A 27,484-nucleotide genomic window follows, 5' to 3' on the forward strand; every position below is an offset into this window, starting at 1 on the left:
TAGTACACGTATGTATATTATATAGTCACTTACTAGCGAAAAGTTGTTCCATTATTTCACTCAATTTTTGCCGAGATCTACCGCACGCTACACAACCAACTATTTTAGAGTCTTTTTCGATAAATCGCGATAGTGTCATTGTTAATTTAAGTTCTGCCACAATTTCCATCTAGATTTACTACCTTTATACAACTATCAGTAGTAGAATAAATAATAAATAACATAAAATAAGCTCCGTAAAGACTGACAAATCCACAAAATTTCAAATCAAATTCAAATGTGTCAAATGAATCGTCAAACATAACTGTCAAGGATCCCCACCCTAGACTGCTTTTTCCGCCCACCATGCATGAATACATGGATAGCATTATGCTCCTTCCTAAGTCTTCTTATTCAAAGTTAAGGGTGCATTCCTTTCTTGGTTATGGTTTTATGTTCCGTTTCTATCGGTTTCCTGAAAGTTTTCTTATTACGGAACACGGTTCCTGAAAAATTCGGTTATAACTGTCACCCAACTAACCAGCGCGAGAAAGCTGGGTTTTCTGGTTTTATTTGTCAATCAATGTCATTATGTGACAGAAATGAAGCAAATATTGGAAATTCGAGTGAAATCTCATTTAATTTCTAAAATTTGTAATATTTTGTATTTATATCCAAAAGCAATGGAGGCAGGCAGTAAAGGTAAATAAGTTTAATTAACTAAATAGTATGACTTTTTAGGACCGTTTAAACTTATCATGCAGCCATTGTTTCTTAAAGTCAGGAATATTTAAAGAAAACATGAAAGACAAGACAACAAGTAATCGTGAATATTTTGTAAGCTATAAAAATATAAATATTGATTAGATTTCTTTATGTATTATTGATCTGTTTTAATATTGGACCTGCAAATCTTCACTTGAGCTGTTTATTTTATAACGAGTTTATAGTTTATTAATAAAGTACTTTTCAATATTAAACTCCATTGAAAATAAGAAGCAAATGTAAAAGCAGAGAATAGGTACTTTAAAAATGCATAAATTTAGAAAATTTAAATGTAAAAATTTAGAAAACGTCAACATTTGACGTCCAATATTTTACCAAACCGTTCCGTATCAAACCGATGTTTTTCAGGAACCGCTCTTTACCGTAGTTTACCGGTCTGGTTTGCCTAGTTTTGCAACGGAATACAGCCTAATCAAAATTAATAATAACCATCTATCAAAGTATGAAATCGAAATCATATTGCCATAGAAACGCATTTTGGTTTTTAGCACTTAGAAAAAATTCTACCAAATTTTTATGTTTTTTTTTTAATTTTCTCTAAAACGGTATGGTAATTTGGAAAATTATAAACGAGATTAACCATTTTAGAAGAAACAATTTTTTTATAATGAATGCATTTTTCTTAAAATGTCAACAATAGAAAATATATATATAATACAGAAACTTACTGTATATTGAATTTAAATACATTAAAATTTTAAAGTATTAGTTTTTCTTGCCGGTCGGTGTAGTTATGATAACTTTTAACACCTTTTTTTTCTTTTGGAAATGTTTCCAGAAGTTTACCAATATAAATTTAAACTCTGAATTTAAAATTAACAATTAATTGCTATATATGAATTGGGAGCAAATGAATTATTACAAACTTCTTATAATAGGTACAAGTTTTTTTTTTATTTTGAAACCGCTTTACGTCATTCAGATAGGGTTATTATGGCGGTATTATTCCGCCACCGCACATTAGTTCGTTAGTTTTGACATCGAACTGTAATAGAACGGAGCGAGCGGACCACCGTCTCCAACAATAGCCCCTTTAATCGATTTTGAATAAAGGGTGTTAGTTGCACGTTTCGACGACCGGACCGGTTCTAAATTCACTAATTACCGAGGAAACTCTCTGTCAAAGTTTCGTTTCAAGGTTGCCAATTTGTGCGGAGCTTAACTGACGTGAGTGAACTAATAGACTTAATTAGGTTAAGAGAATTCAAGATATATATAATAAATGAAATCTTCAAAAATTTACTTAAGATTTCGTGTAATAAGATATCTTGATGTGGATTTGTTATCGCAAATCTAATGTATTATTAAATTAAACTTGTAGCGTTTTTTATAAACATTACCACTGCGAACGGCAGCTTTTCGTTGGTAGAGCAGTCGTGGATAAGGTATTTCACTGGAAAGAACTAATTAACAATAATAACTCGAAATTATAAATATTGGGCGCCAGGCATGAACAGAGAAAGATAACACAATTGTTTATTACTTAAAACTAGTGACTATATTCATTCATGATGTTCTTTGCTGGTACATGACATTGTAAAGTTCTAGTAAATATATAGTGGTTATATGTCAAAGAAAGTGGTGTTAAGAGTTGTACTAAATATCTATGAAAACAACTATGATAAAATACAAGACATGTAAAGTTTAAGAGGATGTATGAAATGTAGTATTACTTTAATTAATTTGATATATTTTATGTGATGTTAAATCGAAGATGTTGCAACCCGTAGATTCTAGAATCTATGTTTGGTTATTCATCTGTTAAAATAGTGCAATAATAATATCTATAAAAGTAATACCATTACAAGACGTAATGCAATGAAACCTAAGATCTAAATTATATTTTAAATATTAAATCGACATGAATGTTCTTAACAATCTAACAACTAAACATAGTCTGTACGATATTACTTAAGATGTACGTTATTGTTTAAGACTGAAAATGTCTTAAATGTTAATTGTAAGCGAAAACTTAAATCTAAACTTAGCTGTTCTTTATGTAATCTTGCTTCAAACAGTAACAGCGTGAGGTGGGCTCGCATCTCTGTACTCGGCCATCCCAATACAACAAAAGGGGCCAGAATGAGGACACCATGAATTGGAACAGCCGTAACTACTAACTAGCTTATGGATGGGAACGAAGCAGCATGGGGCTCAAGCTACATCCACGCTGGGGCACTTTATATGCAAGAAAAATCATTCCTACTGGGGACACTCGTTCACAGGACATCCGTACATAGGATAATGGTACAAGGGAACACTACCCGTACCTTGGACCATAACCTAGGACTATAACCTTGGAAATAGTCCGTACCTTGAACCCTATAAATACGAAACTCTTGTTTAAAATCAAACCAGGTCTAATAAACAAAATGAACCTACCTCGAATTACTTCCGAGGGCTCACTAAATAATAAAGAACATGTCCTTTCTTCCATGTGATATTCTGGAGGACAAAAGAAAAGGGACGCCAACGTGCCAGCAAAATACAAATACGAGTTAGGTTGGGACATCCAAAACTCTAACCTAAAAATACGCAGTAATAATAACAAATCAAAAAAGATAATATTACATTTTTACCTGTAACTTCGAAATAGCAGCTGATTCAAATTATACAGCAAGATTTTTATAATTGCAGTTTCTCGAAGCAAGGATTTTTTGACGGTGACAGTCGGACGGTCAAAGCCAAGTGAAGTTAAGCACGGAGAGAGTTGACAGAAGCGATGTTGACAGCGCCTCCACAGAACAGTGAAACGATAGCAGGGTTGCCGACTAGAGAACGTAAAAATTACGCGTCAAATAAACTATCCGGCCTGAACGAGAGGGAATCCGGTGATGATAGGCCAGACATCATATATTATATATAAAAAAGACATGTAACGAACTAAAAACGTTACAAACTATGTATTAATGTTTCTCCATTAAAAAATATATAATTTATAATTTTATTTTATCACTTTTGGAGTAACTAAAAACCTTTGACTTTATTGACACCGAAATAAAACACTGTTATAAAAATATCTGGCAAATGTAAAATGTCTTAAAACAGACTTAAAAATATGTTTTAGAAAAATGTTAATAAAATAACACCTAAACAAAGCCAACGAAAATATCGATCATTTGATTAAGCAAAATGAAGCATTAGATGCCGTCTCATTAAAGCTAAATAACGAGTTGTCTAACAACGTTGCCACCTCCTATCGGATTTGGACGACCCGTTTCGGTGTTTCCGAAGCTCATTAGTTTAATCCTGCTCAATCTTCGTTGGCTGGCGGGTTCGTTTGTGCCGCCGTGTTACCAGTTTGATAAGTAATGAGGCCGTCGTCAACCGAAATGTTGCATTTAAATCTGAAGCGACAGGGGAATAAACTGGGAGAAACGGGAGGAGGCCGAGAGCGAGAGGAAGAACGGTTTGAGGAGGAGAAAAACGCCCAAAGCCTTTGTCGGAAAATGAAATGGCCGGATTGACGCCTCGGAATAAACAGAGGGGCTTTCCGGGCGTTGTTTAAAAATACGAATTCTTGTTAAATAGTAATTTGAGTTTGTACCAGATTATTTCTAACTACAGTAAGAGTTGACAGTAAATTAACAATCTGGTAGGAAACTAGATTGTTTAAATCATTTTTGATATAATATCATTCAAGACCAATGAATGTGTGCTCACAATTGGCTAGGATATGAGACCTCTTTATTCACATTTGATATCAGTTTAGTGCGATCTACTAGAATGTTTAAATCAGAAAAAGTACGGTTTTTTAAAATTATTAGTTTATATCTAACGCAGCAAAAAATATATCAATATTAAAGATGTTGAAATTTTGACTACGATATACTTTAAAATAATACTGAATTAGGTTTCAAAAATAGTTAGAACACTGTTTTTTATATTTTTTGAGAGGTAGTATCAATAGCGTTAACATTATAATAACTAACATTTGTTATACAGTAATTATTACTATTAATTTAACATTAATTATTAACATTCAATAATATTAATTAATTAATTTTTAATATAACACATAAAAGATAACAGTTGTAAAACTTGGAAAAGAATTTCGTCATAATAATGCTTTTATTTATTCACTATTCTAATAAACAATATGCTTTCCTTCAGAAACTCTCTATTTATTTATCTAGTAATGCTAAAACACTCTATTTGAAAGTCGATTAGTGAAAACAGTATGATTCATTGGCAAGCGATGTAAATATTTGTGATCAGGTAAAATTGTGATGTAAGAGGAGGCTTAGCTTCCACGGGCGCGGCAGGTCAGTCAGTCGTTGATAGGCCGGCCGGCTGTGTAGTGTTGTGTTTTGTCACAGAGCTGACAAATGGAGGTTGCGAGTCTTTTGACTTAACATACTTATTACAAATTAATACTTTTGTAATAGAAATATCAAATTAATACACACTTTGAACATCACATAAAAGATAAAATCTTTTGAGAGCGTCGTATACTAGAAACGGGCGTAATCCCCGGATAAACGTTGAACTCGGCGCTCTAAAACTGGGCTTTTTCTCGCAACTTTCGTTATTAATTAGCAAAGCGAGGCCGCGCCCGTTCGTTCGGTGCATCAACAATACACAAAAGAAAACCCCGGGTTTAATTAAATTTAGTTCGTCGACTACGGGCACTTTGTGCACGTCCGTTGTCGTCTTTTTCCACGTGCGACGCCGGGGGGCGACTCTTTCGACGTCGGACACGAGGAAATTTCGACCCGCTCTAAACGCTCCTTCCCGTGTTAATTATTCACGACCGACACGGTACTTTTGAACTATTTTCAACGTTATTTACTTAGAAAGTACACTAGGATGGCCCGCGTTTGTACTTTGTGAAGATATCTTTCTTTTGTGTGAAGTTGCAACTGATTGTAAACCCCCATTTTGCTTCATTTTCACTGAGTTTATATTGAATGGTAGGTTGTATAGGAATACGGACGTTGTAGTAAGTAGATCAGCAAAGAAATGTATACGATTGAAACTAACTGAAACCTATTCAAACAAAAAAAGAATATAAAGAAATGTGAATCATGGTCTTCTATATTATGACACCTTGATTTTTTTGTTTTTTATGATTTTTTTATATTTATTTTCTTATTCTGTTTTAGTTGTTATTTTTTAGTTAAAGAACCACTAGATAAGAAATTTACTTCCATGGATTATACATAACTCAGTAATATTTTAATTTAACACAAATAATATTATATTTATTTGTATTTTTGTATTTATTTGTAGCAATATTCTAATATTGATGAAAAGAAAAAAACATATGTTTCATCGTGTTCGAAGTTTTTGCTTTAAAGATAATTCAAAATATTATACGAGAGATTGAAAGGCAATTATTATTAGTGAATATCTATTTTAACGTACAGCTTAATCTCTATCTATTACAGCAACTTGATTGCAATATTCGTTTACTTATCGATATTAAACCGAAATCGCGTAGATTGAAATTGAGTTGCCTATCATGAACCTTGTATTTGCTGTAACTAGGCATATGTGAACGATCCGTACAAAATTGAAATTAAAGCGAATAATTTTCTTACAGGATTATTATTAGCTTATAAATTTTTATATGGAAATAACTGTAATTTTATTATAGAGAAATCAAATATTAGAGCTTACTATGTAGTACTTTTTATTTAACAATAAAATTATATAAGGATTCTTGCCACTTAACTGCTGATATAGAAATTTAATTCTACGCTGTGTTTGTCATAATGTGGATCAACCTGCTCTCACTACCGGTTTCGGAGCCCTACTCCATCATCAGGTGAGCTTGGGCAGATCCACAAAATGACAACCACAGCGCAGGGTAGTTAATTCGGACTTGTCGGAAAGTATCGGTTAGATATTAAGTCACGAACTTGCAATGGTAGTACTTTCGTACCACCGAGGCGCAACTATCGATAGTAAAAGGATGGTAAAAGGCTTTTTTCAGGCAAGCCAAATTATAAAATAGAAAACAAATTTCTTGCAGTATAGCCTGCTAAGATTTTTCTCTCGTATTTTACCATTGTAATGGCCCTATGAAATACTACTAAACCATGAAAAATTTGGAAATACTTTATATACAAAATAATCAGTTTTAGTGTTTATTGATTAAAAATTTTCATATTTAGTAAAAAGAAACTAGATTACTTTCAGATAGATTTTTTAGTAAATTTTATGCTCTACAAGAATCCGCGATGTAAATTTTTTATCGTAAACCGTTTCAAAGTTATGGTACTTTTAATGGAAAAAGATTTTTTACGTGTTATTTATATCGAAAACTTTGAATGTTCACCGGCACCTTTTTAAATAGAGCTAAAAATCCTGCCTTCAGGGGATATTTTTTTTTAAATCCCCTAATGGTTCATTTTAACCCATAAATTTTATAGGTTAGTTTTTTTGGCTCGCCCTAACGAACAGCCTCAAACAATTATAATCTCAGGACAGGTCAACCATCTTTTTTCAAACATACAGTACAACTATTCGCAAATCGAACTTTAAATTGGAGTTTACCGGCTCGACACGTTACATATCATATTATTAATACAGAGTAGGACTGTCTAAATGAAATAGAAAAGTTCTGTGAAATCAAATTAAACAGAAACTAAACACAAAATTCATAAAGTTTGCCATGAAAACGCTTGGAAACATTTTGCTCCAATTTGGAATTGTTGAATTTATTTAGGTAAAGAAAATATTGAATTACTAAATGTTTGACTTGAAATTCTGGTTTAGAATAGCATTACCGCCAGTACAAAATATTGTTCGAATCCATGTTAACTTTATATGATATACGCAAAATACATATTTTATTAATGTCTGTCTGAGAATAATTTTACGCCAACCGAAATCGTTCGATAAGAAACTTCCAACTTGTTCCCCACTCGTAAAAATACTTATTTATCTAGCGCCCTAGTTTCTCTCCCCGGCGTTGCCGAATAATTAACACGTTAGAAACAGCCAAGACAAATATTTAGGCTGGATGATTAAGCGAAGAAGAAAACTTGCCGCCGCCGCCGCTGCCGGCGTCTTCGTCGTCTGTTCCGGCCAAATAACTTCGCGCGCCAACTTGAAACCGAATAACCGACCTAACTATCAATTTTAACCTCAAATATTTGGTTTACGTGATTAGACACTGCTCCGGAGTAGACCTCGGGGATTCTAAGGACGATAGGAGTATAGGAATGCGAACGTTGACTCACCTGGATAAAATAAAGTCAGTCGTAGGAGAGCAAAGAAATTCAACGACTGAATAACTGGAATTTTGTAAAACTAACTTTTAAATTGAGTACGCTGAGATCTTTTAACTTTAAAATTTGTAGCTGTAAGGTTAAAATGGATAGAAAATGCAGTTAACGATAATATAAAAACCACACGACATAATATATATCCAAGATTTTAAATATATGTGTATCATATCCTTTTATGTTATGTGACCCAGAGATTTTTCTAAACAGCTATATCAGGAATTTCTTTACTAAATCATATTCAATAATTTGTATATTAGTTCTAAAAACTTCAAGATATTGGCTCTACTGCTGACATATTTACACAAACATAAGTGTGTCAATTGATTGTTTGAAGTTCAAAGACCTATAAATGTTCAAGAAAACACCATAGAATACCCAAACCAATACCATGTATTTTCAAACTGCCGATCATATTTCTGTCGTTACTTATTTACATATGCATACTCTGTTTTTTAAATGCCCTAACTATCAATTTTAACTTTACATATTTATTACGTGATAATATATACAGGTTGTTAAATTGTTTATTACTCGCAACAAGGACTTTATGGTTGAAATATGGCAACCTCGGCCGCTCGAGAGACGTCGCGATCGATGAGACTAGTCGGCAGTACTCATTTGGAATTGGATGGGTAAGGAGCGTCACATTTTTTAAAAATATTACGCGAATGTCGAGAGTGAATTATTGAAATAATTTGCCCAAGCAAATTTTACATCTGCGGATTTTCTCAAAAACTTCATCACGTAGCTCAGGATGTCAATACAAATCTGTTACATTTGGCGATTTTTTTTGTTTAAAGTCCTGAATCACTTATTGAAATTTATGAAAAAATACGTAGAGTAAAACCCGCATAGCACGATAATCCCAAAATTTTATGCCGTGTAATGCATTATGAAAATAAAAGCGTTATTCTAAAAAAATAAACTATAAAATCCAATAAATAAAAACAGAAAAATCAAGAATTAATTCAATAACAATAAATAAATAAATAAAAAATATGTATTTCTACAAAAATGGCTCAAACAGCCCTCCTTCTTTCGCTAAACAAAATCCTAACCTATGATAAAAACTGCTTCGCACCTCCGAAAGAGTTTCTGCTGTAAGGCATTAGAGGTCTCAACAATTTTTGCTCTTAACTTCTCTAAATTTGTCGGCCTCGTGACTTCGTGGCTGTAGATAGTCTCCTTAAGATAACCCCACAAAAAGAAGTCACTCGGAGACAAATCGGGAGATCTAGGCGGCCACCTAATATCGCCAGTCCCACTAATAAGGCGGTTAGGAAAATTATTCGACAAAAACTCTTTTACTCTAACCGCATTATGAGCGGGACAACCGTCTTGTTGAAACCATACTGTTTCCAGGTCAAGATCAGGAAAGTTTTGAACGGCGGGAAAAACTTGGTTCTGAAGTAGCTCAAGATATTTGTCAGCATTCAGGGTACCAACAATAAAAAATGGGCCTATTAAATGGTCACCTAAAATACCTTCCCAAACATTGAGTTTTTCAGGGTACTGGGTGCAATATTCAAAACTTCGGTGTTCATTTTTCTGAGACCAATAGCGGACAATAGAAGGATTGTGTTTTCCTTGCAATGGAAAGGAAGACTCATCAGTGAAGAGAATATTTTTCACAAAATTATCATCCTGATTAGCCTTTTCCATTACAGTTTCACAAAATTCCATTCTCCGCAGATGGTCATCAGGAAATAACTCCTGAGTTTTAGAATATTTGTAGCATTTGTAGCCACATTTTTTTCAAATTGTTGTAACTGTTACGTTAGAAACACCCAGTTCCTTGCCAACACTTCTACTGGATCGTGTACTATCCAATTCCAGAGCACCACAAACCATTTCGCCCCGCCGTTCTTTTTCCTGAACTATCTCAACAGGCGGTTCTTGCTTAAGGTGGCATTTTTTGCAGTCGTTGAGGCAAAAACATTGTTCGAAACTCGAAACAATGTTTAGGATCGTTTTCGCACACGGAATGGGCCTATCCTCAAAGACTACTGCAAAAAGATCCCTACACTGTATTGCTGAGTTACCACTGTAATACCGCTTAATCAACTGAACTCTTTCGGGAGGTGTATAAACCGCCATGTTTAGCGAAAAAACAAGTAAACAACGTCACACAGCGAATAGTGAATTTAAATAAAAATTGCCGGCGTTCTCAAGGACAGGGAGTAGGCAGTGTTGCCATTCTGTTCCCCAATAAGTAATCGTACACTTAGCAACCTATTGTACGTGATTAGACACTGCTCCGAAGTATAATACCTCAGGGAATTCTACAGACGATAGGAGTATTATAATGTGGACGTTGACTCAGTCAGTCGTAGGAAGAAATTCTAGGAATAAATAATTGGAATTTCTTAAAACTAAATTTAAAATTTAGTTCCCTCAGACATTTTAACCCTAAAATATGTAGCTATGAAGTTAAAATATATTCAGCTAAAAAATATATAAAAACCACACGACATATAACCAAAGCTTTTTCTTAAATTTAAAGACATGGATATCACATTATATCTTTTATATGATGTCTCTAATATTTTTCTAAATATTACAGACGTTTTTCACTAAATCATGTATCATTTAACACCTTTTTACGTACATTATAGGACTCTTAATATTATATTAGGTATGTAAACCGTAAGATTAAATGGAATATTCCATCGTGGATTTACCTTAAAGACTACTATCAGTATGGGCTCTAGTTGTCACGCCTCTAGCAATTTCTATAGTGTAAACAGCATATATTAGCGTTAATCAACAATTGCATTATCACTGTTTTACTTAGCGAATTGGTTGCTATATTATTTACTATTAATCATTGTACAGTAGAGTACTGCGTGAATGTGTTGGTTAACTAGCCACATGGGTTATTTGATATTAATATTATTCCATGTGTGTTACGTGTACTACATTTCTAGAGGCTTAGTTTTAAAGTATTAAGAGAATACAAGTTGTTTAGCAGAGTATTTTATCAGTTTTTCTTTTAGTACAAAATAGCGCTATTACCATAGTACAAGAAATTTTAAAATTTTGTTCAGTGTATTTTTGACGGTGTAAAATTTGAATGCCCATTATCTATAGATAGAGGTGATTAAACGTATTGTTATGAAGCTGTAGTTTTAAAATTTAGTTTAGTTTACACTTGATCACGGTCAGTGATACAGCTGACTGAAACGTTGTGTTAACTTTAAAAATTAAGGACAATATCAGTCCAAGAAAATATTTTATTATATAATTCATCATGGTGTACCACTTTTAAACAATAGGTATTAACTAGAGATGAGCAAAAAATCGCAAACAGCGATTCAACAGTAACGTTTTTAATAAAAAAACAACCAGCAACATTTTCAAATTTATTATTTGAAAATATTTGCTGGATGTCTGAACTACACCATATGGCAAAATAAATACATAGGTGTCGAGGTCAAGAAGTACGGGAAGGCCAAAAAAGATGGTGTGATAGCAAAATAAAAACACTAAATCACCACAATACACCAAAACACTTTTACTTTTACATTGGACGCGCGTTTCGCTAACCATGTTAGCATCATCAGCAGATGATTATAAACTAAAATACAATCTACAAGTTGAGCGTTTATATACTCGCTCAGTGGGCACCGAGTGGGCGTGGCAAGATCTAGCCAACCGAATCAGAGCCCACCGAGCGTAACAGTTAAATTTCCGCCACTAGAGTAGTAGGAACAAAGAACTTGAAGGAATTGGACCGTTGTCTCTGTTCATACTATCTTTACATTTATTAATTCTGATGCTTTCATATGCATCTAATTGCCTGTAATTTGAGACTTGTTTAATTAATTTTAAATTATTAAGATCTATACAATGTTCTTTGTCAACAATATGTTCGGCAACGCAAGATTTATCCGGTCTATAGTTAATATTGATCTTCTAGTTTGCCCAACTTATTTCTGATTACAATCTTTACAAGAAATTTCATAAATACCCGACCTTTCCAGTGGAGGTGTTTTATCCTTTGGATTACCTAATAATTGTTGTAATTTATTGTTAGCAGTATACACAAGTTTATAATTGACATTCTTCAAAAATTCCTTTTAGACCACGGGATAACTCTCTATCAAACGGTATTGAAAAATATTTTGACGTATCTTTCTCCACTTAAAAAGTCGAATTTTCAGAAATCATTAACCTCTACCTACGTTTTCTAATTATTTAAGTAAAAGAGAATATCCATTACACTCAGCTACATTCCTAATGTAATCTCATTCTATTTCATATCTTTCGCTGGAAAGTGGAAAACTAAGTAATCTATGAAGTAAGAAATTTAAACTAGCCATTTTATGTTCAACACTATGATATGATTCACTAGGAATATATCTGCGTGTAGTGGTATTTTTCCTATAGATATCAAATTCCAGGCAATTATTATTATTTCTAATAACTAATACATCTAGAAAAGGTAATCTGTCGTTGTTCTCAATTTCATGCCTAAATTTAATGGAAGGAAAACGATTATTTAACTTAGAAATAAAATTATCTATGGTGTCTGAATGTGTATCAAAAACAGCAAAAATATCATCCACATACCTAAACCATACTCTTGGAAAATACTCAAACTGATTCTTAGCCTCCATTTCAAACCTGCTCGTGAATAAATTAGCCAAAAATGGAGACAATGGATTACCCATTGCTGTACCTTCCCGCTATTCAAAAAAGTTGTTATTTAATTGAAAACAATTTTGTTTCATACATAACGATGTAAGCTCAATATATTCAATCACAGTTTTGTTGTCGAGACCATTTGCGTTCAGTAATTCCTTCAAGTAGCCTAAAGTATGTGGAATTGGAACACTTGGGAACAACGAAGATACATCAAAGGAGACCAAAATTTCACCTTCATGCAATGTTATATCTTTAATTTTGTTAATGAATTCAATATTATTTTTAACTGAGAAAGAGGTTTCATGAACAGCTAAACTTTCGAACTCCCTTGATAACCATTTTGCCAAATTATAAGTCGGAGAACCTAAGCAGAAACAATTGGGCGCATAGACTTATCCGGTTTATGAATTTTTGGTAACGCATACAATTTTGGTAATGAGGGATTGGATACTTGCAATATTCTCTTTAAAGAAAGGTGTGATAACCTTACCAGCGATTGAAACTGTAGGCATGATGTGAAGAATCTGCTTTTTGAGTAGGAAGAAGAGAAGAAGAAATTTATTATTTCAGTCTAATAACTATCTAGTAAGCATATTTAATTTTTGTCAATGATGACGTATTGATTATTTAGCTTACAAATATCTCGAGAGCGATTGCTGGTAGCGAAATGCTTGAATGTATATTTTTCACTCAATAACTTTATACAGGTACGGACGATAAGTTATTACTGTTCATACCAGTTCAAAAATATGCAGGTGGCGCCCCCTACAACTATGTATCATATTGACATCGAAATAAAACTCCTCATGACAAATAACTCCGAGACACCAATTTTTATCAAAATATCGACGTTCGTTCAGAAAGTACTTGTACACCCTGTATCACTGAAACGGAGCATTTTAAGACATAACTTTACAAGAACTTTTTTACTTATTTTTATCTGCAGTATGCTGCCGAAATTTCCCGAATACAATTCAGACTACCCTGTATATAGTGGGTAAAGAAAGTAAGATAGAATTCCTCATTGTACTGAGACAAATAAAATACGTATGAACGTATTTAAGAAATAAGAAGACGTCTACTAATTGGATCGAATCCCGTGCAACATCATCCCGTTACTTTGGACGAAAGGACCATCTTGTGCGACACATTTACCTTACTTTAGGATGTTTACTCACGCCGAATATGCGAAAGGTCTGCGTTTTACTGACTCTGTTCCAGATTGATGCTCCTCGGCCTACCCTATATCATTCATCCAGATTTCTCCCGAAAAAAAGAAAGAGGCAGTTCTTTTTTACGTTGGAATTTATATAACTAGCTTGCCTTTCGTGACTTCTCGTGAAAAGAGGGAACATTTTTGATTTGAAAAGTTAACGTATCTCTTGGTTGGATTTTGTTGTACTCACTTTGATTAATTTTATTTCATTTTGTAATATCGGATAAATCAACAAATCTTTAAAGTTCTCAAATGTATTTACAAACTTTTAACACAATATTTCTTCAATATTTCTTCAATACTTCTAACTTCAATATCTAAAATATCATACTATATTAATTCTAAAAGTAATTTGCTTTTAGTACTTTGTGTTAAAAGTGATACTCCCCTCATAAACATTTAATTGCCTGTAATTTGGGACTATGTATGATCAATTTCAAATTATTAACATTTATGCAATGATATAATAATTATAATAATAAGCTAGCCCATGCATAAAAAACAGCCAAATAACATTAAAATAAAATAAAAGTTAAAAGCGAGGTTAAAAGAATAAAAATATTTAAATTTGACATTCTTTGTGCTGTAACAACAAAAATAGCAGGTAACTGTTTAATTATAAAATAAACAGAATGAGCGAGATAAATATTTTTAAAGCAAATAGTAATTAAACTGGAGAGAATTTAAAACAAAAGCAGAAAATGTTACGTTAAATATGTGAAGTACCTACATCGAAAAATTAATTAAAACTATGCATATCCATTAGTTAGTATCCAGTTAGGTCTTTGTAAAAATAACTTTTATATAGAAACACAATTAAAGTAAAATTTTAGTTTAAATTTAACTTTTAAGTTAATGCACACCTTTTTTGAATACAACTGAAAAAAAAATATCATGTCTATACTTTGTAACGTATCTTTGTGGAAGTTTGACTTCATATAATGCAATTTTAACAGGACATCATCAGTTTATAATAAACTTTTCTGCTAAAAAAACTAAAGTGTTCTTGAATAGTTGTATTTTGATATTTTTTTCCATAGCAACTGTTAAAATTGCTTTATATCTATCAAAAATGGTAGATAAAATAGTACTTTAACCGCAAGGGTAGATTAAATGATACTTTAACAGCGAGGATAGGTTAAAAACTTTATTTCTTCTCGCACGTTTATTTGCTTCCATTTTTGAAAATTTTTGTATTATTTTTCATAAGTTATTCGGGATTTAAATGGAGGTAGTTTCAATATGGCGTTTGTCGCCTCAGCCTGAATATCTGTTGGTAATTTACTTATTTCGTTTTGAGCTCCAATTCAATCAGCAATCGATACGAAAGAGAATTAAAATTTTTTTTCTCAAAACTGGCAACTAAAGAGACAGCTTTATTTATTTGTCAAATTACATAGAAACCAACGCCAACCCAGCACAAATTTTTTCTACTCGTAATAAGTTCCTTGAAATAATAATTTCTGAATATTTTTTAAAACGTAACTCGGAACTATGGTAACTATGGAAAAAAATAAAATAATCTTAAATTGTTGGTTTAAGAGTTATATTTAAATTAAACCATTATAGTCTACGTAAAAAAGTGCTTTGGACATGTTTTCATAAAAATACAAAATTTTCTATAGCAAAAAAGTTTGGCTATGCCGAAATAAACATCAAAAATACATTAAAAATGTCTCTTCTGGCAAAGTCAAGAATATTATATTTTAGTTTGGATTATTATATATTAATGTCTCTGAACGCCACTGTATAAAATAAAACAAAACTCTATAATTGCACTATTATTTAATCCTTTTAAACTGACGGTTTTATAAATGCTTCTGAATGCGCTTGTAATGATCTCGCAACAGTAACGTTTGTTGTTTCTGTCAGATTAATTCCTGAATCGCCCCGAGCTGGAACAGCGCATATATACGTAAAGCGGCTGCACACACAAAGCAACAGCGTGCGCCTGTGCATGACGATTTATCCGCGATCTTTCTTAAAAGAGAAACTTTTTCTAGGTCAAGAGGTTGACTACTAAATAAAACTTGTAAGCACGGGAGCGTTCTTTTTGATTTAAAATTTTCACCAGATTTCTGAAGCTATTTCATATTATGTAAATTTGAGAATAAAAAATTGGTCAAGTGCGAGTCGGACTCGCGCACGAAGGGTTCCGTACCATTCATTATCTATACAACATTACACACTATATTATTATAAACTTTTTTCCGATTTAGCTGAAATTTTGAATGCGCGTATAAGTAATTTAAAAAAAATGAAAAAACACATTACTAAAAATTGTATTAATCAATAATAAATATGTAAAAAGTAAACATAAATATGTAAAAATTAAAAAAAAAGGACTTGAAAGATTCTATGTAAAATTCTTAATTAAAAGATAATGTTTAGTGAAAGTACTTTTTTATTTATAAACATTTATTTAATTCTGTTTTTAGTATTTGTTTTTATAGCGGCAATATAGATACATTATCTGTGAAAATTTTAACTGTCTTAAAAAAAATTTAACGATTCATAAAATAGATCTTTGTGACAGACAGACGGACGGACGGACAGCGAAGTCTTAGTAATAGGGTTCCCGTTTTTACCCTTTGGGTACGTAACCCTAAAAAAGAATTTCGATATTTGAGCATGGCGTATAAACCAATTTATAAAAATGAAGAACAATGCCTTCAATACCACCTGTCCAGGGAGAGTCTTAACAGTCTTCAAACTGTTGCAAATGAAGAAGGACGCACTGTCACGAAGATAAAGCTTAATAATATTGAAATGTATATTTTTAAACAGTTGTATATGTTTAGTTAATAAATATTGTATCTTCAAATTCATTAATTAAATTAATTTAAAAAGTGAATGGCTTGTTTTGAAATATATCTTCTATACCGAGTGCGTCTCAAAAGTGGCTCACCTCTATAACTTTTTTTATTTTTACAGATAAAAAAACGAGATATGGTATGTTAGTATATGACATAAATTAGGATTGATTGACGTATTCAATTGTTTTTGGTCACTTAGATAAGTAATGCAGTAGTGCGGCAGGTAGAACCATTAGAAGATCAAATCTTGATTATAAATTGATGAATAAATTGAAATATGATTAGAAATACGATTTGGGCATCTTTTAACCGGCCAGGACAAGACACGAAAAACATTACACGATCAAATCTATTCTTTCAATGCTCCTTGAGTAAAAATTAGTGTTTTTAACACAACAATGGCACTCTGGATTGGAATTTAACATTCGATTTTCTTTTAAAGCGAAAATGTCAAAAGTTGACATATGATAGAATGACATCAATCCAAATTTATGTCATATTAACATACCAAATCTGATTTTTTTAGTCATAGGGGTGAGCTACTTTTGAGAAGCGCCCGGTATAATGTATTATTAAGGTTTAACAAGGACACCAAATGATTCAGCATCAACTGTCATTGACGAGAATTTCAGCTAGAGACATAGTAAAACACGAACCATAATGTTATTTCTATGCATACCATAATACCGTATGATCGAAGAAAAACGACGTCCAGTTGGCTTGAAAATGAACATCGATGACATTGGCTGATGCCGTTTTTTTATGTAACATTTTTTTTCCATAATATGTATGTATATGATCCACATCTTTATAAATTCTTAGTTTCCAGATTATAATATTATAGTACAGAATAATAGTTTTAAGTTAATCGTTCATCAGCATTATTGAAGTATATACAAATATAATGTAGCATTAATAAATAATATATAATAGAAGGGTCCAGTGGAAAAACATAATAAACGCCATTTTACTAATTTTACAGGAGAGCACTGGATGGCTGATGGTTATCAGCTCTTTCCGTGTATTCTATATTTTTACTAGGCATATATCATAGGATTTAACAACTTATTGCCCTTCAGAGTTTATACAATTTGTAGGGACCAGTTAGATCTACTATAATATTTTAAAATCCTGAAATTAAGAAATTGGCGCTTATCAAGTTTTTCCCTTGAACCCTTCATTTGTTAACATAAATTTGAAACAAGTGAAAAAGTCAGATTTATGTTCAATTTACTTGAACATCAGAATTATAAACAGGATAATATTTAAAGTATAACCTGCTTATAACAATAAATAAAATTTAATACGAAAATTCGAAAATAATTGATCCATCAAAAGACTAATAAAATTGTTCTTCACGATATTTATTTCCGCGTTCCTATAACTTAACTTTTCAGTTTCTTCCGCTAAACCCACTTAAAAGATAAAAATTCTATAATAATTGTTTCGTTTGATGAAAATCGATGCATAAGTATCAATTAAAGTTAAGGTGCTTACTAAATTTCTAAAATTGTCATAGAAACGAAATTCTTGAAATGAAACTATAATAAGATTAACAATTTCTAAGTTGTTTTTCTGAAGAATTTATATATAGGACATGGTATATCGTTAAAAAGCGATGTTATTAGTCTTTTAACTTTTTAAATATTATTAAAATACGTAGTAAATAAGAACGGAAAATATACAGTGTATTTTTATATTTGACATATTAAAAATTAACTCGTACATGTCCTGGAAATCAATGACGTTCTGACAGACTTTAGATGAAGTCAAAATTAAAATGAACAGTTACTACCCAATGATAGTTATCTAATGAGGTAAGATCGGAGTTTTTCTATAAAGACTTATTCTCTACTGTTTGTTTTCAAATTATTTGACAGACAATTTTCATCCAAAAAAAACAAAAATGAAACTTCTACATCCTGTATGTACGAAACAAAGCATTTTAGAATATAAATGTATACGAACTTTTTTACTTATTTTATGGACAGAATATGTTGCCAAAGTTTCCAATTTCAATTCGGACCACTCTGTATATTGAATCAGCATTAATTTTTTGCAAAAGTCGTGAAAACACTTTTACAATAAAATAAAACAATAATTCTGAACCAATAAATAATAATATTTTATATACAGGGTGTCAAAAAATAGTGTATCTATCTTTGGTGGGTGATTCTAAAGATATAAAACAAAAAGTTCCTCGAAATTTTAAAATAAAAATAATATAATAATAATAGCTCCCGTATATAGCGTTTAACGCCTTGGGAGTAGCAAGGTACAGCTTGCCTTGCTAGAGCCGTTCGGTATACAAGGAAGGTAATGTGGTTAGCACTACGCTTCAACCGCCTATTATTACCTCAGGATTGTGAGAGAATCCCAAGTACTCATTTAAGGCTGAGTCGACCTAGGTACCCAAACGATTTTTATTTTAATAAAAATAGTCGGCTGATGAAATGCCGGGTGTGGGATTCGAACCCACAACTTTGAGATTGGTAGACGAGAGCCTGTACCTCTACGCCACCGGCGCCTATAATAATAATTAATATATTTTCTTTATTAATAAAAATAATATATTTTTTTTATTTTTAAGAACATTGGTAAACCGTTTTTCCTGAAATTTAATACCCTTACGCACATTTTAATGCCAAAGCGAATGGCGATTGTGTATTGAGAATATCTCTGATATTTTAAATTAAATCAAATCTCTTTGGATCGTCCCTCGTGTCGCGTCGTAGATTAAATTTTGAATGATACACGTTCGATACGAACTTTTTAATGAAAAAATGATGTTCGTATCGAACTTGTATCATTAATAACTATTATGATATCAAGGTTTTTATACATTAACATCCATTAGAAATTATCGTACGGGATTATATATATATTTATATCATTTAAAAGCTATCCATAAATAGATTTATAAAGGTCGTGTGCAACCCTAATGAGATTAAGAGCTATCGCGTAGGTCTGGATCATAATTCTAAAACTGCAGCACGGTCTGCGAATTAAAAACAATCGGATTAATATTTGACATGGCGAGCGTATAAATAGCGCCTTAAAAGCATGAAATTGTGTCCGCTTTGATAATTCGCAGAGCCGTGTTTCATGTTATTCCGGCAAATTGAAGCGCTGGAATATTGCCAATATCACGGTATCGGGCAAGTTACAAATTTATTACGTCCTCTCCGCTACCTGCAAGTTTCCAACTGTTGTTTATTCAGCGGCTCGATTGCAGAGGTTATAAACTTGGCCTAAGAACTGGAATACGATAGGTCTGGACCAATACCAACTTAAATAATAAGGCCTAAATTCTTACGCGCGAATATATCTTGCGTCATTTTTAGCCGACCATACCAACAGGTATGGTAGGCTATTAAGATCGACAAAAAAAAAGTTTTTTTAATTTCACTCAAAATTAGTTATTTGGGTCATAAATGACCTAAATACAAAATATTTTCATGGTGTCTGTCTGTCTGTCTGTCCGTCTGTCTGTAACACGATAACTCAAAAACCGCTAACCGATTTTAACCAAATTTGGCACAAAAATACTGTGGCACCCGAGAATCTGGCCATTAGTTTTTGGTGGGGGTGGGGGGTTGATAAGGGGGTATGGGAGGGGTTTAAAAATTTTAAAAAATCGTAACTCCAAAATTTCAGTAGCTAGCGAAACGCGGTTTTCAAATTAAGATTAGGAATAATATTTGCAACAAAATTTGTAATAACATCAAAATCAGTCAAAGTGGCAGTTTTTGAGATATTAACATATTTTAGTATGGGCGGCTATACGTGCCTCCCATTTTCCAAATAATTTCTGAAGTAACGTTAATATTTGGATGAAAATTGGTGTTTGGGAGTTTTTTGGCATGATAAATTTGATTTTGATGTCAATTTTGATGCCTATTTGTAGAGGGCGCCACCTACATGTGTTTTAACTGCGTTGAAGAACAATAACTTTTTGTCCGTACCTGCGTATAAAAGTACTGAGCGAAAAAATATACATTTCCATGACTTTTTACGTAAAAAATGTCTCTTGGTAAAAGTCGTTACGAGCAGCTGTTCTCAAGATATTTAGAATGGACATAGTCAATACATGTCATTATTGACAAAAAATATACACGTTGAGTAGATAGTTATTTGACTGAAATAGTAAATTTGGGAAATTTTTATTTTTTTTAAATTAATCATAAATTTTCTGCTGAAAAATGATAATAAAACAGTTTCTGTTGAACTTTTGGCACAAAAACATTTAAAATTTATGATTTCAGTCTAATAACTATTTAGTCAACGCATGTTTAATTTATGTCAATGATGATAGGTATTGAAAATTCGATTTCAAGTATCTCGAGAACCTTTACTCGTAGAGATTTTTACCAAGAGACCTTTTTTACGTTAAAAACGTCGCAAATGTATATTCTTTTACTCGGTAGTTTTATACAGGTACAGATGAAAAGTTATTACTCTTCAAACCAGTTAAAAATATGTAGGTGGCGCCCTCTACAAGTAGGAGTCATATAGACTTCAAAATCAAATTTCTTATGTCAAAAAACTCCCAAACACCAATTTTCATCCACATATTGACGTTACTTCAGAAATTATTTGGAAAAAATCGAAATAAAAATGAAATTTCTACACCCCTTTTCTCCGAAACTAAGCATTTTAGGATATATATTTCTACGAACGATTTTTACTTATTTTTATCTGCAGGATATGCTGCTGAAGTTTCCGGAATACAGTTTGAACCACCCTGTATATTACCATTTATTTGTTCATTAGACAATGTATACTCATTCTGTGTTCATTCATATTACTAATACCAACTCCACTAGTGATTGGCCTAATATTTAAGGTGGTAGTGGCCGCCACCGGCGGTTTCTCTAAAAATGTACTGATCGAGTTCCGAAGCTTCTGTTTATTATACGAACTTAGATTTTAAAACTTTCAGTTACTCCCTCACAATGTTCTCTATGTTTTTCTTTCACTACTCTTTTATGTACCAAAGGTTATGTGCGCTCAAAGTTTACTTAGTCTAGGGTAGTTTTTAATTATTATTAATGGGTTTAATGTTTGCTTAAATGCTTGGATTTATTTTTAGCACGTTACCTGGCTAGTTAAGGTTGGTGTCCGATACAAAATATTAACTTGTTTAGACAAATTTTTTTTTTTTGTCTAAAAAATTTATTTTTAGACAAAATAAATTTTTTAGACAAAAAACTGCAATATTTACTACAATTGTTTATCTCCTACCTAACATTTTAAATTAAAAAAATAATGTAAAACAGTCAAATTACGCCGCTTGCGAGCAAAAACTGAGATTTTGCCGAAGATCGAAGGCTTATTTTCTTGTATAGAGAACGTTCTTTTACAGTTTATGAGTTTTTGCTATTAAATACAGAGGACTCAAAATGTCTGTTTAATATGCAAATTTTTGAAAGGTCTTGCAGAAATATTTAACAATTAAATCACCAACAGAGACAGACACAACTGTCACTGCCAGGAACAGTTGTGTCTGTCCCGTTGGACAAACTATGTATATAGTTGTAAACGTGAGCTGTACCTCAGCGCCCCCGCAGCATTTAAAAAACTGGATATGTCGCTACTGAAGAGGAATAACATGATCAATTAAACATTTTTACTTTAAGTAAAATGAAAAATAATGCCTAAGATGAAAAATAAAGTAACGAAAGTCCAAAATCAATCTTCTATTATTAAACCATCTTTGTTTTCAACTTTCAAACAAACTAATATAGAGTTACTGTTCCCAAACACGCCGTTGTCGTAAAATTACATTGTTCACCGTCTCTAACAGTCAGTCTGTCCAATTAACGAACTTGTTTCGTTCAGTCGTACGTCGTTCCGATAAAAAAAAACTACTTTTTAAGAGTCGCATACCGAAAGAAGAAAGTCGAATAACTGCCCGGGGCGCCACAAAAAGACTTTAACGGAGCTTCCGTCGTTATTGTTATTAGATGGAAAAGGCCCGCTTAGGCGACCGCCCGCCTAATAATGGTACGGGTAACGCGACACGAGTTCTAAACTTTCCTCGGAATAATAGGCCATGCCGTCGGTTTACTTCGAATCGTGTTATTATTAGTTAAACTGCAGCTGCCGGAGCCGTTCTAATGAAATATGTAATCCGATATGATCCGTCCAGGAATAACTGGCTTGTTTTATGAAACATAGAATTTGGAGGCTTATTTTCTAGTAAAAAGAACGTTCTTCTACATTCTATGAGTTTTTTCTACTAAATACTGAGGACTCAAAATGTCTGTTTAATGTGCAAATTTTTGAAAGGTCTTGCAGAAATATTTAACAATTAAATCACCGACAGAGACAGACACAACTGTCACTGCCAGGAACAGTTTTGTCTGTCCCGTTGGACAAACTATATTATTGTAAACGTGAGCTGTACCTCAGCGCCCCCGCAACATTTAAAAAACTGGATATGTCGCTATTGAGGAAGAATAACATGATCAATTAAATATTTTTACTTTAAGTAAAATTAAAAAAAATGCCTCAGATGAATAATAAAGGTAGCGAAAGTCCAAAATCGACCTTCTATTATTAAACCATCTTTGCTTTCAACTTTTATACAAACGAATATAGAGTTACTCTTCCCAAACACGCTGTTGTCATAAAATTACATTGTTCGCCGCCTCTAACAGTCGGTCTGTCCAATTAGTGAACTTGTTTCGTTCAGTCGTCCGTCGTTCCGATAAAAAAAAACTCCTTTTTAAGAGTCGCGTACCGAAAGATGAAAGTCGAATAACTGCCCGGGGCGCCACGAAAAGACTTTAACGGAGCTTTCGTCGTTATTGTTATTAGTTGGAAGAGGCCCGTTTAGGCGACCGCCCACCTAATAATGGTGCGGGTAACGCGACACGAGTTCTAAACTTTCCTCGGAATAATAGCCCATGTCGTCGGTTTACTTCGAATCGTATTATTATTAGTTAAACTGCAGCTGCCGGAGCCGTTCTAATGAAATATGTAATCCGATACGATCCGTCCAGGAATAACTGGCTTGTTTTATGAAACATAGAATTTGGGGGCTTATTTTCTTGCAAAAAGATCGTTCTTCCACATTCTATGTTTTTTCTACTAAATACTGAGGACTAAAAATGTCTGTTTAATGTTCAAATTTTTAAAAGGTCTTGCAGAAATTAACAATTAAATCACCTACAGAGACAGACACAACTGTCACTGTCAGGAACAGTTGTGTCTGTCCCGTTGGACAAACTCTATAGTTGTAAACCATGGCTGGGAAACTTAAATGGAAATGACGGTTCATTAAAAATAGTCTTTCCTCCAAGATGCAGAGGCGCAAAATATCAAAACTGTCAATATTAACAATGCAACTTAAAGTAAAATGAAAAATAAAGGTAACGAAAGTGCAAAATCAACCTTCTATTATTAAACCATCTTTGCTTTCAACTTTTATACAAACGAATATAGAGTTACTCTTCCCAAACACGCCGTTGTCGTAAAATTACATTGTTCACCGTCTCTAACAGTCAGTCTGTCCAATTAGCGAACTTGTTTCGTTCAGTCGTCCGTCGTTCCGATAAAAAACTCCTTTTTAAGAGTCGCATACCGAAAGAAGAAAGTCGAATAACTGCCTGGGGCGCCACGAAAAGACTTTAACGGAGCTTTCGTCGTTATTGTTATTAGTTGGAAGAGAATCGAATAGGCGACCGCCCGCCTAATAATGGTGCCGGACGTAACGCGACACGAGGCCTAAACTTTCCTCGGTAATAATAAGCCATGCCGTCGGTTTACTTCGAATCGTTTATTGTCAGTTGGACTGCAGCTGCCGGAGCCGTTCTAATGAAATATGTAATCCGATATGATCTCCAGGCTGAACTTGCTTGTTTTAGAACATATGAATTTCGAGACATTTTCTTGTAAAGAGAACGTTCTTCTATATTCTATGAGTTTTTTCTACTAAATACTAGAGGACTCAAAATGTTTGTTTCTGTGGCAAATTTTTGAAAGGTCTTGCACCAAATATTTAACAATTAAATCACCGACAGCGACATACACAACTGTCACTGCCAGATGCAGTTGTATTACACCCGTTGGACAAACTTGTATAGGTTTGGTAAACGTGAGCTGTACCTGGCGCAGCGCAACATTTAAAAACAGCTGATATGTCGAAGATTCGAAGAAAAATAACAATTTTTACTTAAAGTAAAATAAAAAATAAAGGTAAGAAAGTGCAAAATCAACCTTCCATTATTAAACCATCTTTTGATTTCAACTTTTATACAAAAAATACATATACCTGCGTCCTCCCAAACACGCCGTTGTCGTAAAATTACATTGTTTACCGTTTCTAAAGTCAAGTCTGTCCAATTAATCGAACTTGTTTACATTCCATCGTCCGTCGTTTCGATAAAAAACCAAAATTTTTAAACTCGCAGACCGAACGTTAGACAGGTCATTAATTTCCTGTAGATCACAGAAACCATGCTCGCCGAACGGTGGTTTCGTCGTTATTGTTATTAGTTGGAAGAGACCCGTCTTAGGCGGCCGCCCGCCTAAAAATCAGTGCGAAAGAACGAAAATACGAAATCTAAACTTTTTTCATGATAGCTAATAGGCCATGTGTCGGTTTACTTCGAACAAATATTTGCCAAACTTCAGCTGCCGGATCTTCTAATAAAATCTGTAATCCGATCGTCCAGGAATAACTGGCTTGTTTTAGGAAACATATCGTTTCGAGGCTTATTTTCTTATAAGAGAGAATGTTCTTCTACATTCTATGAGTTTTTTTCAATACTAAATTTGTTACTCAAATAGTAGTGTTTAATTGCTCAAAAAATCTGCAAGGTATTGCAGAAATATTTATCTAAATCACCGACAGAGACATAACAAATGTCACGGCCTTGAACAGCCTATATCTGTCCTCGTATGCCTCAAACTATAAACTTCAGTTGGCCGTTATGAGCTGTTTATCGGCGCCCCGTCAACATTTAAAACTGGATATGTCGCTAATGAAGAAAAATAAGAGGATCGTTTAAACATTTTTACTTAATAAAATGAAAAATAAAGGTAACGAGTTCAAAATCAACCTCTATTATTAAACCATCTTTCGGTTTTCAACTTTTATACAAACGAATATAGAGTTACTCTTCCCAAACACGCCGTTGTCGTAAAATTACATTGTTCACCGTCTCTTGAATCATAATAGTCTGTCCATCTAGCGAACTTGTTTCGTTCAGTCGTACGTCGTTCCGATAAAAAACGCCTTTTTAAGAGTCGCTTACCGAAAGAAGAAATCGAATAACTGCCCGGGGCGCCACGAAAAGACTTCAACGGAACTTCGTCGTTAGTGTTATTAGTTGGAAGAGGCCCGATTTCCATTCGACCGCCCGGATAATAATCTTCCAACACGACACGAGTTCTAAACTTTCCTCGGAATAATAGCCCATGCCGTCGGTTTACTTCGAATCGTATTATTATTAGTTAAACTGCAGCTGCCGGAGCCGTTCTAATGAAATATGTAATCCGATATGATCCGCCCAGGAATAGCTGATTTGTTTCATGAAACATAGAATTTGGAGTCTTATTTTCTTGTAAAGAGAACGTTCTTTTACATTCTATGAGTTTTTCTACGAAATACTGAGGACTCAAAATGCCTGTTTAATGTGCAAATTTTTGAAAGGTCTTGCAGAAATATTTAACAATTAAATCACCGACAGAGACATACACAACTGTCACTGCCAGGAACAGTTTTGTCTGTCCCGTTGGACAAACTATATTGTTGTAAACGGGAGCTGTACCTCAGCGCCCCCGCAACATTTAAAAAACTGGATATGTCGCTACTGAAAAAGACTAACATGATCAGTTAAACATTTTTACTGTAAGTAAAATGAAAAATAATGCCTCAGATGAATAATAAAGGTAGCGAAAGTCCAAAATCAACCTTCCATTATTAAACCATATTTGCTTTCAACTTTCAAACAAATGAGTATAGAGTTCCTCTTCCCAAACACGGCCGTTGTCGTAAAATTACATTGTTCGCCGTCTCTAACAGTCAGTCTGTCCAATTAGCGAACTTGTTTCGTTCAGTCGTCCGTCGTTCCGATAAAAAACGCCTTTTTAAGAATCGCGTACCGAAAGATGAAAGTCGAATATCTGCCCAGGGCGCCACGAAAAGACTTTAACGGAGCTTTCGTCGTTATTGTTATTAGTTGGAAGAGGCCCGTTTAGGCGACCGCCCGCCTAATAATGGTGCGGGTAACGCGACACGAGTTGTCGAAACTTTCCTCGAAATAATAGCCCGTGCCGTCGCGCGTCGGTTTTCTTCGAATCGTATTATTATTAGTTAAACTGCAGCTGCCGGAGCCGTTCTAATGAAATATGTAATCCGATACGATCCGTTCAAGAATAACTGGCTCGTTTTATGGAACATAGAATTTGGAGGCTTATTTTCTTGTAAAGAGAACGTTCTTCTACATTCTATGAGTTTTTTTCTACTAAATACTGCGGACTGAAAATGTCTGTTTAATGTGTAAATTTTTGAAACGTCTTGCTTGGCTTGGCTTTTTTCCAAAATTTAATATTTTTTTTGATATAATATATATGAATTTAATAACTTTACGAATTTTACTTCTTTGTTCCAGTAGCGTACCTATCCGTATTTTTGTTACTAAGTAATTATATTAACTTATTTATTTTTAATTTTTATTAGGAATGTATATTTTAATTAATATTAATATTTATTTTACTGACTCAACGTTAAAGAAAAACAACAAATTATTGTGAGTATCGTATTTTATATGTATTTTAACATATTGGAAAGC

The 27,484-nt window shown here is 33.2% G+C and overlaps 1 protein-coding gene across 4 annotated transcripts in view; it reads left to right on the plus strand.

Moving 5' to 3' along the window:
- The window catches only part of LOC115891041 (polypyrimidine tract-binding protein 2), a 470,600-nt gene that overhangs the window by 408,296 nt on the left and 34,820 nt on the right, over positions 1–27,484 (plus strand). The window lies entirely within an intron of this gene.

The sequence above is a fragment of the Sitophilus oryzae genome, unplaced genomic scaffold (assembly GCF_002938485.1).
Source record: "Sitophilus oryzae breed Bouriz unplaced genomic scaffold, Soryzae_2.0 scaffold_944_pilon_pilon, whole genome shotgun sequence".
Classification (NCBI taxonomy): domain Eukaryota; kingdom Metazoa; phylum Arthropoda; class Insecta; order Coleoptera; family Curculionidae; genus Sitophilus; species Sitophilus oryzae.